The following is a 14,948-nucleotide window of genomic DNA, read 5'->3' as shown; positions in this document are numbered from 1 at the left end:
CTAAACTAGTATGTTAAATACACAGCATGGTCCTAAAGACATGCATCAGTAACTTTTATTATCAGGATGGGAGGCCTCACATCAAAGACCAGGAGATAGGGAGTTAGGGACAGACAAAGAACAGATACCAGGAGTCAAGGCAGGCTGGAGACAAGGAGGAGGATTTTCACATTAATGCAGTATCTAAGGAACACTCCTCCTGGTGCATGATGTGCTTGCTTTTAGACAATGGTGGACCCCAAACCAAAATGGAGTCACATGTGCTAACTTTTCCTTACCATGGGAGAGAGTTTTCCTGTCAGTGTAGTTAATTCACTTCCCCAGGAGGTGGGAGCAATGTCAGTGGGAGAACCTATGTCATTGGGTGTGCAAGTTGTGGTGTTTACCACATTTATGAAGTTTAATCAAACCCTATTATTAAAACCACCTGTGGAATGGGAGTAGAAAAGGAGCTCGCTGAAGCAGGGTCTGTCCTTCAAAGTGGGGATTGGTCCTGCTCTGACCAGGGGGTTGGACTAGATGACCTCCTGAGGTCCCTTCCAACCCTGATATTCTGTGATTCTATGCTTCTATGAAAGTCCTGGAGATCATGACTCCAGCCCACTGTTGTTATGGGGGTATAGCTCAGTGGTAGTGTTTGACTGCAAATCAAGTGGTCTGTGGTTCAAATTCAAGTGCCCTTTTATAAGCGCTTTTTTTTAAAAAAAAAAAAAGGAAAACATTTTCATTTCCATTCTCCATTATGTTCATGAATTCCACTGTATGAGGATTCTTGAAATGAATGTAAACCCTCAATGTTTCACTGTGCAAATGCATAAAAACATAGCAAACCTGGCTATCAACTGAAATCATTCCAGTCTTCTCTGTCTAGTTTATGTTTTCATAAATTAAACAAAGGTATAATATGAATACACATTTGAAGATCCCTGTTCTCCAGGGGCTATTGTTAGGATATAGATATTCAGGCCTGTCTGTAAAGGCCTGTACTCTAAGAATTTAGGTGTATTCTTATCACTTGGCTAGTTCTAGAGGTATAAAACAATCAAAATCACTGTCTGCTGGTGTAAGGGCCTTTTTTACTGTGACAGTCTGAGGCCCCTGTGCTTAGGGTTAAGGCCTTTGGCTAAGCAGCAAAGGCAGCCATATGCTGGGAAGTGAAAGGTCACCTCCTCACATTCCAACCTAGTCACATTGAAATCAGCTGCTATTGGGCTGAGAGTAATACAATCCTGTCCTGATAATGCCTATCGCCTCCAGAGAAAGGGAGGTGCCTAGAAGATGTAAAGGAAACTTAGCTTGATCACATCCTGTCTGGCAAGGACTGACTTATCAATAGCTGGGATGTGAAATCCTCATTTCTGTCTTAGTTCTATCACTGTAGTCCCCATTTCCCTATTGTTTGTCTGTATCATCTCTGTCTAGTTCTGTGATTGTTTCTGTCTGCTGTATAATTAATTTTGCTGGGTGTAAACTAATTAAGGTGGTGGGATATAATTGGTTCCATAATCATCTGACAATATGTTAGGATTGGTTAGTTAAATTTCAGGAAAATGATTGGTTGAGGTACAGCTAAGCCGAACTCCCGGGTGGGGATATTGGAATCATATTTAGCTAAACGGGGAAATGGGAACAGGGACACAGGTGTAAGGCTCGGTGGTGTCAGAGCTGGGAAGGGGGACACTAAGGAAGGAAACTGGAATCATGCTTGCTGGAAGTTCACCCCAATAAACATCGAATTGTTTGCACCTTTGGACTTTGGGTATTGTTGCTCTCTGTTCATGCGAGAAGGACCAGGGAAGGAAGTGGGGGAAGGAATAAGCCCCCTAACAGCTATGCTGTGCAGAAGAAGAAGAACCACGTCCAGTTGGGGTTCAGGATTCTGATGAGCAAAGGCAACTTGGTGCAGGCTAAAGTCACCAGCACCTTGCCTGCTTCACATTCAACCAGCAGCTAGGACAAGGATATGGCATGAGAAGAAAACAGTGGCTCTGAGCAGGAATATAGCCACCAAGAAGCTGGCTAAAGCTGCCAAGATCCCCAGGAAGGCCACCACGCCCATGTCTAGGAATAATCATCAGAATGCGGTGACTGCAGGGGGGACCAAAAAGGCAGAGAAAAGCCCTCAAAAAGTGTAATCTGCCAAGCCCCAGAAGGTGGTCAAGATCCCACCTAACATCAAGACTGGAGAGCCAGCTTCAAAGCACCCAAATCCAGGGCTAAGAAGGTGCACTGAGAAAGAAGTGAAGAGATTTCTATTGGGATGACTCCTGCTCCCCGAATGGCTCTTTTATGAATCACCATGGACCACCCAGAGAGATCAAAGTCCTGCAGAACAAACAGCCCCATGGATAGTATCATGAAGTGGTGGCAGTGGGGGGAAGGGTTTCTCTTCCAGAGGGGAAGTGCTGTGTTTTGTGTAACACCTCCCAGGTGTGTGATGCACTGACAGGGCAGCTCCCTAGAGCTCCCACATGAGCTCATTCTCTTTGACCTGCTTCTCTTGTTATTTCAGAACCAGCACGAGTGGGGGGGTGTCCCTGTCACTTCACCAGCTAGAGAACAGGCTCTGTCTGCATCCCATCTTTGATTAATCCCACTTTTTAATGTATTCCTATTGTGATACTTTCCCAGTTCTCTGCCTCATTCTAACATTCTGGTCAGAGATTGACTATGGGGAGGAATGGACTAGTTTGCATGACATTTGGTAAGTTGCCATGGAACGCGATTGAAAACTCTGCTGGAGGTGGGCAAGAGCCTGTTACAAACATAAAATAGCTAAGCTTTACCAAACGTGCCTGTTACAAATTCAACCTTCCTCTATACACACAATAGAAATCAACAGCCTCTGGAACAACTCTGACATCATAATAAAAAACGCTAAAAAAGGATGTGCTGTCGTCATCATGACAAAGTTGGAATATGAACAAGAGGCTGCTAGGCAGCTCTCTAACTCCACATTCTACAAGCCATTATCCTCTGATCCCACTGAGGATTACCAGAAGAAACGACACCATCTGCTCAAGAAACTCCGGGCTTATTCACCCTGTATACTGGCACAGCAGTGAAGGCCAGAAAGGACCAGCGGTTCTCACTTTAACATGTCCACCCACTTCTCACAGGCAATTCCCAGGCCCACGACAGCACACTATCTTGATGAGAAAGGATCCCACCCGGCTTAACCATTGCTTCTTTTCCTTCCACCTGGAACCACACTTCTTTTTCTGGGCTACAGGTAGCTGTCCCTGGGATGCCAAGAGGCAGGCACAGGATTCTACCTCCCAGCAGCCAACCACACTACCATGGGTTCGGCCGTCAGAAGGGATCCCAGTTCTTCAAAGCCAGCCCAACCCCTGCCTCCAAAGCCGTCAATCACGCCCCTGGGTCGGCCACAAAGCAGGAGTGGTTCTCGCTGCTCCATGTGTGGCAGGGAGCCTCTCAAGCCCATCACCGCACCCCCATCTTGGCCAGAAAAGAGCACGGGTGCACACAAACTCGAACTCCGCTTTGCTTGTCTTCCTTTCACCCAGAACCGTCCTTCTTCTCCTGGACTACAAGTAGCCATCCCTGGCAAACCAGGAGGCAGGCACAGGATTCTCCTCCCAGCAGCCAAACGCACCGCCCCTGGCTTTGCTAGAACTAATGGTGACGCTCTGCTAACCCCACCGAGGAACTTAGCTTCTGTCCTGCCTTCCTCAGCATGACTTTCCTCTTTGCCCTATTCCTGCCTCACTCCCTCTTTTGGCAAGTCATGCAAAGGAGGGCAGCCGGAAGAGCCGGCCTCCATAGGCCAACGTCCAAGGGCAGAGGAGGCCAAGCCACAAGGCTCCAAAAGGTGACTGGCCCAGACCCTCTAGATTTCTCAGCCCATTTCACCACCCTCTGTCCTGCGGGGGTCGGGGTTATCCCAGGGACAGGCCAGTGGTAGAAGTAGGAGCGCCTTGCTGGAGAGCTAGAAAAAGTAAACCATCATGTTTCTGCCTGGTTTCAAACCAGGGGCCTTTTGCGTGTTAGGCAAACGTGATAACCACTACACTACAGAAACTCTGTCAGAGAGCTCTGCCCCCCCCTTTCAAATTCCATCCACTTGGCTGGCTCTCACCCTGGCACACACTGATGGGCAGACTGGAGAAAGTGGCGGCAGCCCTTCGGTAGGTCAGCTGGGAGAGCAAAGGACTGGAGCCGGCGCTCAGGAAGTCGTCTTTATGTCGTCCTTGTGACTCCAGCTTGAAGGAGAGCTTCTTTTTCTTCCCCTTGCCGAGAAAGAGCAAGAGAAGAAAGAAAGCTCAGGTGGGCCACCTGGGTGCACAAGCCAATGCTGTCTTTTCCTGCTCCAGAGCCCGAAATGAGGGACTCACGGCGGGTAAAGGCACCACTGCACTTCCAGAAAACAGCCCACCCCCGCACACAGAGGGACAAAACAACATGCCGAAGCCTGGGATTGAAGCAGGGACCTTTAAATCTTCAGTCTAATGCGCTCCAGCTGAGCTACTTTGAGAGTTACGAGGTTTCTGTTTGGCCTGCTGTTTCTCTGTCTGGGATGTTTTTATCAGCCATGGCACACCAAAAGGACATCACTGTGAGTGGCCCACGAAGGCAAAATGAATTTTTGCCTGCCTTGCTCAGCTTGACTTGCTTCCTCACCCCATTCCTGCCTTAGTTCCTGGGTTACCTGGTGGCTGAAGGCGACTGGGGCCTAGCGGCACGGGGAGGAAGTTGGGCAGCTGAACCCTGGTGGCAAGAATCCTGCTGCCACTTGGCACCCCACCCTGTATTCCCGGCTTTACCTACTGGCCGCCAGGGACTTGGTGCCCAGCAGCAAAGGGGAAGGAAGTGGACAGAGCCACCCTCGCATTGAAGTTCAGGCTCATTAAAACATATGTTCATTCTATGATGGCCAATGAGAGACCGACATCACTTGTTATTTTATCACTTGAAAATGCCAGTCTTTGGATCTCTCTAATGCTGCGCTTCAGTTCATGAGGATAAAGTCGAGAAAGTGACCTTTGAACTAAAGGACTCGGGTTAACAGTCAAACGCTGTTTCTCACTGTAACACTAGTTAAGACTGGTCCACCCTGTGTTGGTGGCCATTTTCTAGATCTTAGTACATTTCAGTTACTGTTAAAATTAAAAAAAAAAAATTCTGTATGCTTAAAGGAAATAAACTTTTGTATTTGATTATTTCTGGCATGAATAAAAACAGATGTACAGATCCTAGCCTGCAAATTTATCACCTTATATGACAGAGAAAATCATGCATACAAATTCTGCATCAAAACCATGAAATGAGTTGCAAATGCAATAAAAATAAAATATTCCAAAGTTTAACATGTGACGGGGGGCATCGCAGATCCTTCTTGCCTGGGGTGCCTTTTGATATAGGGGAAGCCTGTCAGGGAGAACAGGAGTTAGTTTCACATACCTATTTTCAGGCTGTAATCTGTGGTCACCCTGCCCTGTGGGAGTGATCCCGGTAGCCCAGACTCAGGGCTGGAACAAGCCCCTGTTTTATGGGGAGGCTGCATGGTTTAGAGCAGGGGTGGCCAACTTGAGCCTGAGAAGGAGCCAGAATTTAGCAGTGTACTTTGCCGAAGAGCCACAGTAATATGTCAGCAGCCCTGCATCAACTCCACCCCCCCAGCTCTCACCACCTCCTGCCCACCGACTGCCCTGCCGATCAGTGCCTCCTCCTCCCTCCCCGCATATGATTGCACCGCCCAATCAGCTGTTTCATGGCATGCAGGAGGCTCTGGGCGGAGGGGAGAGGAGTGAGGGCACGGCAGGCTCAGGGGAGTGGGCTGGAAGGGTTGGAGTGGAGGCAGGGCCTGTGGAAGAGCTAGAGGTTGAGCAGTGAGCACCCCCGGCACATTGGAAAGTTGGTATCTGTAGCTCCAGCCCCAGAGTCAGCACCTATAGAAGGAGCCGCATATTAACTTCTGAAGAGCCACACGTGGCTCTGGAGCCACACGTTGGCCTCCCCTGGCTTACAGGAATCTGATGCCTCAAACAATCTGTCTCTCCCAAAGTGTTGGATCTGCATCCCCAGAAGGCTCCTGCACTGCCTCCCCGCTTTTCACAGTCTATAGAAATGAGCAGCATCAAGGCTTAGTGATGAGCGACAAGGTACAACATGAGTGGCAGAGGCTTCAGGATCCCAGAGTGTTTGCCTGTCTGGGGTATTTTGAGTGAGATCTCAGGGACACATTGTAAGGCAGAATCCCAGGAATATATATGGAAGGAGCATAGGGCCATAAGGACGTAAGAACGGCCATACTGGCTCAGACCAAAGGTCCCTATAGCTCATAGTGGCCAATGTCAAGTGCTTCAGAAAGAATGAACAGAATACGTAATCATCAAGTGATCTATCCCTTGTCGGCCATTCACAGCTCCTGGCAAACAGAGGGTAGGAACACCATCCCTATCCATCTTGGCTAATACCCATTGATAGGCCTATCCTCCATGAATATATCTGGTTCATTTTTTCAACCCTGTTGTAGTCTTGGCCTTCACAATATCCTTTGGCAAGGAGTTCCACATGTAGACTGTGGGTTGTGTGAAAAAATACTTCTTTTTGTTTGTTTTAAACGTGCTGCCTATTAATTTCATTTGGTGGCCCCTAGTTCTTGTCTTAGGAGAGGGGGTCAATAACACTGCCTTATTTACTTACTCACACCAGTCATGATTTATAGACTGATTATATTATATAGACATTATTTACATTATTATAGACATGATTTATAGACATGATTTATTACATTATTATATTACATTATTATAATATTACAATATTATAATAATTATAATATTACATTATTACAGACATGATTTATTTACTAGACCTCTAGAATATCCCCCGAGTCGTCTTTTTTCCAAGCTGAAAAGTCCCAGTCTTATTAATCTCTCCTCATATGGCAGATGCTCCATACCCCTAATCATTTTTGTTGCCCTTTTCTGAACTTTTTCCAATCCAGAGAGCCAGCCCGCTCAAGGTCTGCAAGTTTTGTGGGAAATGGGGAACGTCTGTACTTTGGCATTTGAAGGTGTTGTCTTGGACCATCAAGGGGAACAGTTGCAAATAGATAGTCGAGGAAGGCACGATGGCTTAGTAGGTTAAAGCACCTGTCTTGTAAACAGGAGATCCTGGGTTCAACTCCCAGTAGTGCTTTGTTGTACAGCTTTTGTCTCCTCTGCTTATGTTTTCCTCTGTCTTCCTAGGAAACAGAAGAGACCTCCCTTGGCCATGTAAGTAATTGCTTCCTAAGGAAAAGGCTTCTTTGCAGAGGAGCATTGGAGAGAATCAAATCACCAGCCTGGAGTTGATGAAAAGGCTATTGGTCTTGGGAAGGAGGTTGCTTTGACTGCAATTGCTATGACACCAGAGCTTGTGTCCCATGCCCATGCAATTCACTAGAAATGTCTATGCACAGAGACCCTTCTAGAGGGTTCCCTGTAGGGCTTGCAGGAAATGGAGAATTACTGTCCTTTCACCTTTCATTTTATTGTTGATGAAAGATGGAGCAGTTACGGGAGAAGTCCCAGAGAGTGGCACCGTGGCAGAGCTTGCCAATAAACCTGCTGGATAAAGAGCAAATTCAGGATCCAGCATCCAATGCTGCCTTGCTGAACATGCCTCCTCTTGTCACCTTTTGGTCAATCTTTTTTGTTAACGGAGAAACCCGCCTTTGACTAGCCATACCCATGCTTGCAAAAGGAACAGGTCCTTTTGCTGACAAGTGTTGAAAGGAGGCATCGGATGAACATGGAAACAAGGTACAGGTTCCTGTAACTCATCTTGCATGCACGGCTGTTGAATCTGGGCTGCCTCTTACAATACTGTGCTAGTGACAAGTAGCAAAACCCCTCCAGGTGCTGTGATCACTTGGCCAACAACATGCTGTGACACACTATGGATACGCTATGGTCCATGTTAAAGAGCTTTCCCTCAACCCTCCCGTTTCCCTGGTTCTTGTCAGCAAGCAGCAAAAGGCCAGAAGTCCAAAGCACAGACAATGCAATGTTTATTGGGGTTAGTTTCCAAGCACTCATATTTCGGAGCCCTTCACACCAGTTGGGCTTATCTCTATAAGCCAATAGAGTCTGTTCCCCAGTGATCCCTTCCAAGCTCTCATGCCACAGAGCATTTACCCTGTATCCCCCTTACCAGCTCTGATGCCGCAGAGCCTTGCCTGTGTCCCTGTTTCCCGTTCCCCCCCTTAGCAAGCATGATTCCAATTTCTCCTCTTTGTCCTGTTTGACCCCAGTTTATGTAATAATATTCTCAGCTATACCTTAACCAATCGTTTTACTGAAATTTAACTCACCAATCCTAACATATTGTAACATAATTCTCTAACCAATTATATCCCACTACCTTAATTAACTTACATCTAGCAAAATTAATTATACAGCAGACAGAAACAATTAGCAAACCAGACAGATTAACAATAGAAAACTGGGGGGCATAAAGATAAAACATACAGAAATGAGGGTTTCACAACCACTGGTAAGTGATTTCTTGCCAGACAGGATGCTGGCAAACTAAGTTTTCTTTAACCATCCAACCAACGTGGGACTCAAACCCACGACCCTGAGAATAAGAGTCTCATGTTCTACCAACTGAGCTAGCCAGGCTGTCTGTAGCACTTCTTCAAAGGCACAGTCCCAGTGTGAGTTGAGATTCCTTTTCTGACATTCGCCTTCTATCTTCATTCCTTCACTCTCCAGCTAGCAAGCAGGGGCTATTACAAGGCTGGTTAGATGCTGGTTTCTACATCAGAGAGCTGGGGTTGATTTACCAGCTGGTCAGAGAAACAAGCACGGGAGGGTGGAATTTAATGTTCTCCCACCATGGGGAGATGCTCTTTTACTCAGATAGTGGGGGAGAGTCAGAAAAAGCTTCTCAGCTCCCAGAGAGGGGGTAGACAAGTAGTTCCCCCCAAGCCACACACACATTTTTGCAGGACATCAGACCTCCTGCGGAGAAGCTTCTCAAAGAATATGTGGCCCGAGGAATGTCAGAGAAGATAATCACAGTTTGCCTTACGAGGTAGGTGAGGGAAACCTGTAGGTCCTTAGACCCCTCCAGCATCTGATGAAACCATTTGTGGGAAAGAGTCTGGGGTAGCCGAGCAGGACAAAGAGAGGACAGAAGGGCTTGCAGCTTGTGTGCAATCCACACGCTCCCAGTGGCCCAAAAGAAGCAGGGTTCAGCACTTTGTCAGCTTCCTGAGAGCGCAGCGCTGACAAAATGAGAGCTATACTAAGGGGCAGCTAAAGCCATGAGACGTGTGAAAATGGATCAGCCTTCCATCAGGTGGCATCAACTCCCCTCTCTCGGTTTCTATCCCAGAAATACTTTCAGCTCAATATTTTTTTCCCCTGACAGAGGCTCCAGATTATAAACAGAAGAAGAAGCTGAGAGGAGTGCACTGGAGTCAATGAAAGCGGAGGAAAATTGCTCCTCTGGTGATTTCTTTGTTTTGCTCCTGTGAAGCTGATGGAGGAACTGGAAGAATAATTTGAGATTGGAGGCCATGTCGTCCATTTTTGGGGCTCGGTTTGTGACACTGAGCACAGGGGATCCTTCACTCTCTCTTCTTGTCCCTTCAGGGCAATGGAGACTGGAGCAGCGTCTGAGATTGGCGAAGTAGGAGCCTGAGAAAGCCAAAGCTGGTTGTCAGAAAGAAATGGCCCTACCTGGTCCTTTAAGTGGTGGGCTCTGGGGTTTTAACAGCTGAGTCGTGGGTTCGATTCCCATAGGGCAATGAAAGTTTTTAAACAAAAATCTCCATTCATTCCGCGTTTGAAATTGGGAGCAAAAGAGGGCTCCTTTTCCTTATCAACATGGGAGAGAATGGCTTTTTTCTTAGCAAATATTTTTAAAGGGCACTGACTCGAGCTGCAGATCTCATTTCATTTGTATTTACAATGGAATGATTCTTTCTAGTATAGACAGAAATTCCTCAGCTAGCCTTGGATTCCACAGGAAGACTAGAAGCAATGGTGTCTAACTAATACCTGCCTTTTTTTCGGAGAACAGGAATATCTGAGTTTTCCATGGACATTTCCCGTCCAGCACCTTCGGCCTCATCCAACAATATAGGAAACCGACATGCAGTCAAATACATGGAAAGTTTCTCAGCAAAGGGTTCACTGAGCAGGCCAGGTGAAAAGTTTTGCCAGAACCCTTGGTTATAATATCCCACCCTGACCTTAAATGGAAAGCAAGGAGATGACTCTCAGAGCACACAGCCAGAGTAGGTAGGGCACCCACTTACGACTCAAACCCACCGATTATGAGTCTCACGTTCTACATTGTCAATGTACTGCGCCCTTCTCCCTCCACCTGTATATTGAACAGCTAAGCCTGCCTCCCCTCAAGCCATGTCAAGTCTCTTCTGGATAAGGAGCATGAAATTTACCCAACTAGGTGGCCTGAATGCACAGCTTTGGAGGATCTTTGAATTCCCTCCAACTTCTACCATAAAATACTAAGCAGTTGGTTTTGTAATGTTACTGGAGAGTTTAAATCATAGAAACGATCGAAATGAGGCCGTTTCTCCGGTAGAAGACAACAATTGTGTCAGGAGGAAGCCCCATAGTTACCACTGTAATATAATGATGATATGGTTTGTACAAAATGTGTCTTGTGAGGTATCATTGTAAAAGTTGTGATTTGTTGAAAATTAATACCTGGTTGGATGGTGTGTGCTAACCTTTTTGTCTGGGAAGTGATGAAGTTTTCCTCTGGGTGCGTTATTGAAATATGTTCTGAGGTTGGGAAGTGCCCTCCACCAGCCTTTCAGGTGCGACAATGGAAAAGCTAGGCTCGCTGCTGACCCATTAAAGGAATCCACACTCGCAAGGTCTATCCCAGGAACCGTGTATAATGCAGACTTCTCCAAGATAGCACAGAGACAATGGACACTGCTTGACTCAAATCATAGAATCATAGAATATCAGGGTTGGAAGGGACCCCTGAAGGTCATATAGTCCAACCCCCAAATCCTAGCAAAGGAGCTTTCTAGAAAGTTGGAAGTAACTATGAAAGAGGGTAAGAGACATCACGACTTGGCCTCGCTCCCCCACAACTCAACACCTGGAAACACATCAGGAGGACAAAGACTGAACTGAAATAATTCAGAGATCAGAAGAGAATAATAATAATTTACTCAAATCAAAGTCCCCAAAGAGACTAGTATTGGTTTTTCAGAAGAAAATTTTCAATTTGGGGGATTTTGTTTTCCCAGTCAGACCTTGCCAAGGGAAGCAGAGAGAAAATGTTTGAGTTGCCTCCTTCAGAACAGCTTGGCCTGGACACTCTAGCTGTGGGTCACTGTCGTGGCCTTGCTGTGGACGGGGGCATTTTAATAATTTGGGGAGGTCCCAGGGTGTTTGGGGGAGGTTATGAGGATGTTACCTTTTGAGATAAGATATAGAGAGCTAGACAATTCTTTCAGCACCACTTTTCATTTAAAGCAGGGGATCTGAGTTCCTGAGAAGGTTTTTGTATGCAGGAAGCACCATGGTTTGGTCTGTCATTGTACCAAAGCGGGATATGGTTGTTTGTAAAGGAAGAGAGAAGACTGAACGCCTTTGATGAGGATGTGATTTGAACCCATGCATGCAGAACACAATGGATTAGCAGTCCATCACCTTAACCACTCGCCCACCTCATCTGAGCCTTCAGGGAAAGGACAGGAGGAGAAATCTAAGGCCAGCAGAGATAGGGCCAAAAAGGAGTTTTTAAATACTAAGCGTAAGCAGGGTCTGAATGAGCTCCCCCCTCACATCTCGTGAGGAGCTGGGAGGAAAGACTTCAGGAACAGACCGTTTGCATAGACACGCCTACTCTGCCTAGGTACACAGCCTGATGGAGCCGCTTTGCCAGAATGACCCGTTTTGGCTGGTGTCAGGTTACAAATCACTTTAGCATTCAGTGAAATGACATGTTATTATCCTTCCTGTATGAGTGAAGGGCAGCAGAACATACCTAGTCCATCCTGATGGAGGCGCTAGATGGGTGAGGAATACTTTTCATTGGACTGCATAAAAGAGATTGAGGACTTCACCTAAACCAGTGGTCCCCAAACTTGTGCCCTCTTATTCATGTCTGCGGCCCCTTGGAAGCTGCAGTCGCGAACCAGGGCTGGGAGTGGGGCTCTTGTTTCCTAGGAAGTGCGGTGCGGACGGGGGTAAGGGCGACGAGGCTGGGCCAGAAGTCAGGGGCCCAGGCTGAGGGTGGGGTTGGGGAATAGAATATCAGGGTTGGAAGGGACCTCAGGAGGTCATCTAGTCCAAACCCCTGCTCAAAGCAGGACCAATCCCCAATTAAATCATTCCAGCCAGGGCTTTGTCAAGCCTGACCTTAAAAACTTCTAAGGAAGGAGATTCTACCACATCCCTAGGTAACGCATTCCAGTGTTTCACCACCCTCCTAGTGAAAAAGTTTTTCCTACTATCCAACCTAAACCTCCCCCACTGCAACTTGAGACCATTACTCCTTGTGCTGTCCTCTTCTACCACTGAGAATAGTCTAGAACCATCCTCTTTGGAACCACGTCTTAGGTAGTTGAAAGCAGCTATCAAATCCCCCCTCATTCTTCTCTTCTGCAGACTAAACAATCCCAGTTCCCTCAGCCTCTCCTCATAAATCATGTGTTCAAGTCCCCTAATAATCTTTGTTGCCCTACGCTGGACTCTCTCCAATTTATCCACATCCTTCTTGTAGTGTGGGGCCCAAAACTGGACACAGTACTCCAGATGAGGCCTCACCAATGTCGAATAGAGGGGAACGATCAAGTCCCACGATCTGCTGGCTATGCCCCTACTTATACATCCCAAAATGCCATTGGCCTTCTTGGCAACAAGGGCACACTGTTGACTCATATCCAGCTTCTCGTCCACTGTCACTCCTAGGTCCTTTTCCGCAGAACTGCTGCGTAGCCATTCAGTCCCTAGTCTGTAGCGATGCATTGGATTCTTCTGTCCTAAGTGCAGGACCCTGCATTTATCCTTGTTGAACCTCATCAGATTTCTTTTGGCCCAATCCTCCCATTTGTCTAGGTCCCTCTGTATCCTATCCCTATGTGCCACTCTATCTACCACTCCTCCTAGTTTAGTATCATCATCAAATTTGCTCAGAGTGCAATCCACACCATCCTCCAGATCATTTATGAAGATATTGAACAAAACCGGCCCCAGGACCGACCCTTGGGGCACTCCACTTGATACCGGCTGCCAACTAGACATGGAGCCATTGATCAGTACCCGCTGATCCCGACAATCTAGCCAACTTTCTACCCACCTTATAGTGCATTCATCCAGCCCATACTTCTTTAACTTGCTGACAAGAATACTGTGGGAGACCGTGTCAAAAGCTTTGCTAAAATCAAGAAACAATCCATCACTGCTTGCCCTTCATCCACAGAACCAGTAATCTCATCATAGAAGACGATTAGATTAGACAGGCATGACCTTCCCTTGGTGAATCCATGCTGACTGTTCCTGATCACTTTCCTCTCATGTAAGTGCTTCAGGATAGATTACTTGAGGACCTGCTCCATGATTTTTCTGGGGACTGAGGTGAGGCTGACTGGCCTGTAGTTCCCATTATCCTCCTTCTTCCCTTTTTTAAAGATTGGCACTATATTAACCTTTTTCCAGTCATCCGGGACTTCCCCCGTTCGCCACGAGTTTTCAAAGATAATGGCCAATGGCTCTGCAATCACAGCCACCAATTCCTTTAGCACTCTCTGATGCAACTCGTCCGGCCCCATGGACTTATGCACGTCCAGCTTTTCTACATAGTCCCTAACCACCTCTTTCTCCACAGAGGGCTGGGCACATACTCCCCATGCTGTGTTGCCCAGCGCAGCAGTCTGGGAGCTGACCTTGTTCGTGAAGACAGAGGCAAAGAAAGCATTGAGTACATTAGCTTTTTCCACATCCTCTGTCACTAGGTTGCCTCCCTCATTCAGTAAGGGCCCACACTTTCCTTGGCTTTCTTCTTGTTGCCAACATACCTGAACAAACCCTTCTTGTTACCCTTAACATCTCTTGCTAGCTGCAGCTCCAGGTGTGATTTGGCCCTCCTGATTTCATTCCTACATGCCCAAGCAATCTTTTTATACTCTTCCGTGGTCATCTGTCCAATCTTCCACTTCTTGTAAGCTTGTTTTTTACGTTTAAGATCCGCAAGGATTTCACCATTAAGCCAAGCTGATCGCCTGCCATATTTATTATTCTTTCGACACATCGGGATGGTTTGTCCCTGTAACCTCAATAGGGATTCCTTGAATTACAGCCAGCTCTCCTGGACTCCTTTCCCCTTCATGTTATTCCCCCAGGGGATCCTACCCTTCAGTTCCCTGAGGGATTCAAAGTCTGCTTTCCTGAAGTCCAGGGTCCATATTCTGCTGCTTACCTTTCTTCCCTGTGTCAGGATCCTGAACTCGACCAACTCATTGTCAGTGCCTCCCAGATTCCCATCCACTTTTGCTTCTCCTACTAATTCTTCCTGGTTTGTGAGCAGCAGGTCAAGAAAAGCGCCCCCCCAGTTGGCTCCTCCAGCACTTGCACCAGGAAATTGTCCCCTACGCTTTCCAAAAACTTCCTTGATTATCTGTGCACCACTGTATTGCTCTCCCAGCAGATATCAGGATGATTAAAGTCGCCCATGAGAACCAGGGCATGTGATCTAGTAGCTTCTCCTAGTTGCCGGAAGAAAGCCTCGTCCACCTCATCCCCTGGTCCGGTGGTCCACAGCAGACTCCCACCATGACCTCACCCTTGTTGCTCACACTTCTAAACTTAATCCAGAGACACTCAGGTTTTTTGCAGTTTCCTACTGGAGCTCTGAGTAGTCATACTGCTCCCTTACATACAGTGCTACTCCTCCACCTTTTCTGCCCTGCCTGTCCTTCCAGAACAGTTTATAACCATCCAGGA

At 47.0% G+C, this 14,948-nt stretch overlaps 4 non-coding genes across 4 annotated transcripts; 1 reads left to right on the top strand and 3 right to left on the bottom strand.

The window, feature by feature from the left end:
• Positions 1-3,969: 3,969 nt before the first annotated feature.
• TRNAV-AAC (transfer RNA valine (anticodon AAC)) lies at positions 3,970-4,042 on the bottom strand. The gene has a single exon. It is a non-coding gene; the product is annotated as a tRNA-Val (tRNA).
• Positions 4,043-7,090: 3,048 nt separating this feature from the next.
• TRNAT-UGU (transfer RNA threonine (anticodon UGU)) lies at positions 7,091-7,164 on the top strand. Its single transcript has one exon. It is a non-coding gene; the product is annotated as a tRNA-Thr (tRNA).
• A 1,393-nt stretch (positions 7,165-8,557) lies between these two features.
• Positions 8,558-8,631, bottom strand: TRNAK-CUU (transfer RNA lysine (anticodon CUU)). The gene has a single exon. It is a non-coding gene; the product is annotated as a tRNA-Lys (tRNA).
• A 2,964-nt stretch (positions 8,632-11,595) lies between these two features.
• On the bottom strand, positions 11,596-11,677 carry TRNAS-GCU (transfer RNA serine (anticodon GCU)). The gene has a single exon. It is a non-coding gene; the product is annotated as a tRNA-Ser (tRNA).
• Between the last annotated feature and the right edge of the window lie 3,271 nt (positions 11,678-14,948).

Source organism: Eretmochelys imbricata, chromosome 28, assembly GCF_965152235.1.
Source record: "Eretmochelys imbricata isolate rEreImb1 chromosome 28, rEreImb1.hap1, whole genome shotgun sequence".
In the NCBI taxonomy this organism is placed as follows: domain Eukaryota; kingdom Metazoa; phylum Chordata; order Testudines; family Cheloniidae; genus Eretmochelys; species Eretmochelys imbricata.
This window is presented reverse-complemented; position numbering and strand designations above follow the sequence as displayed.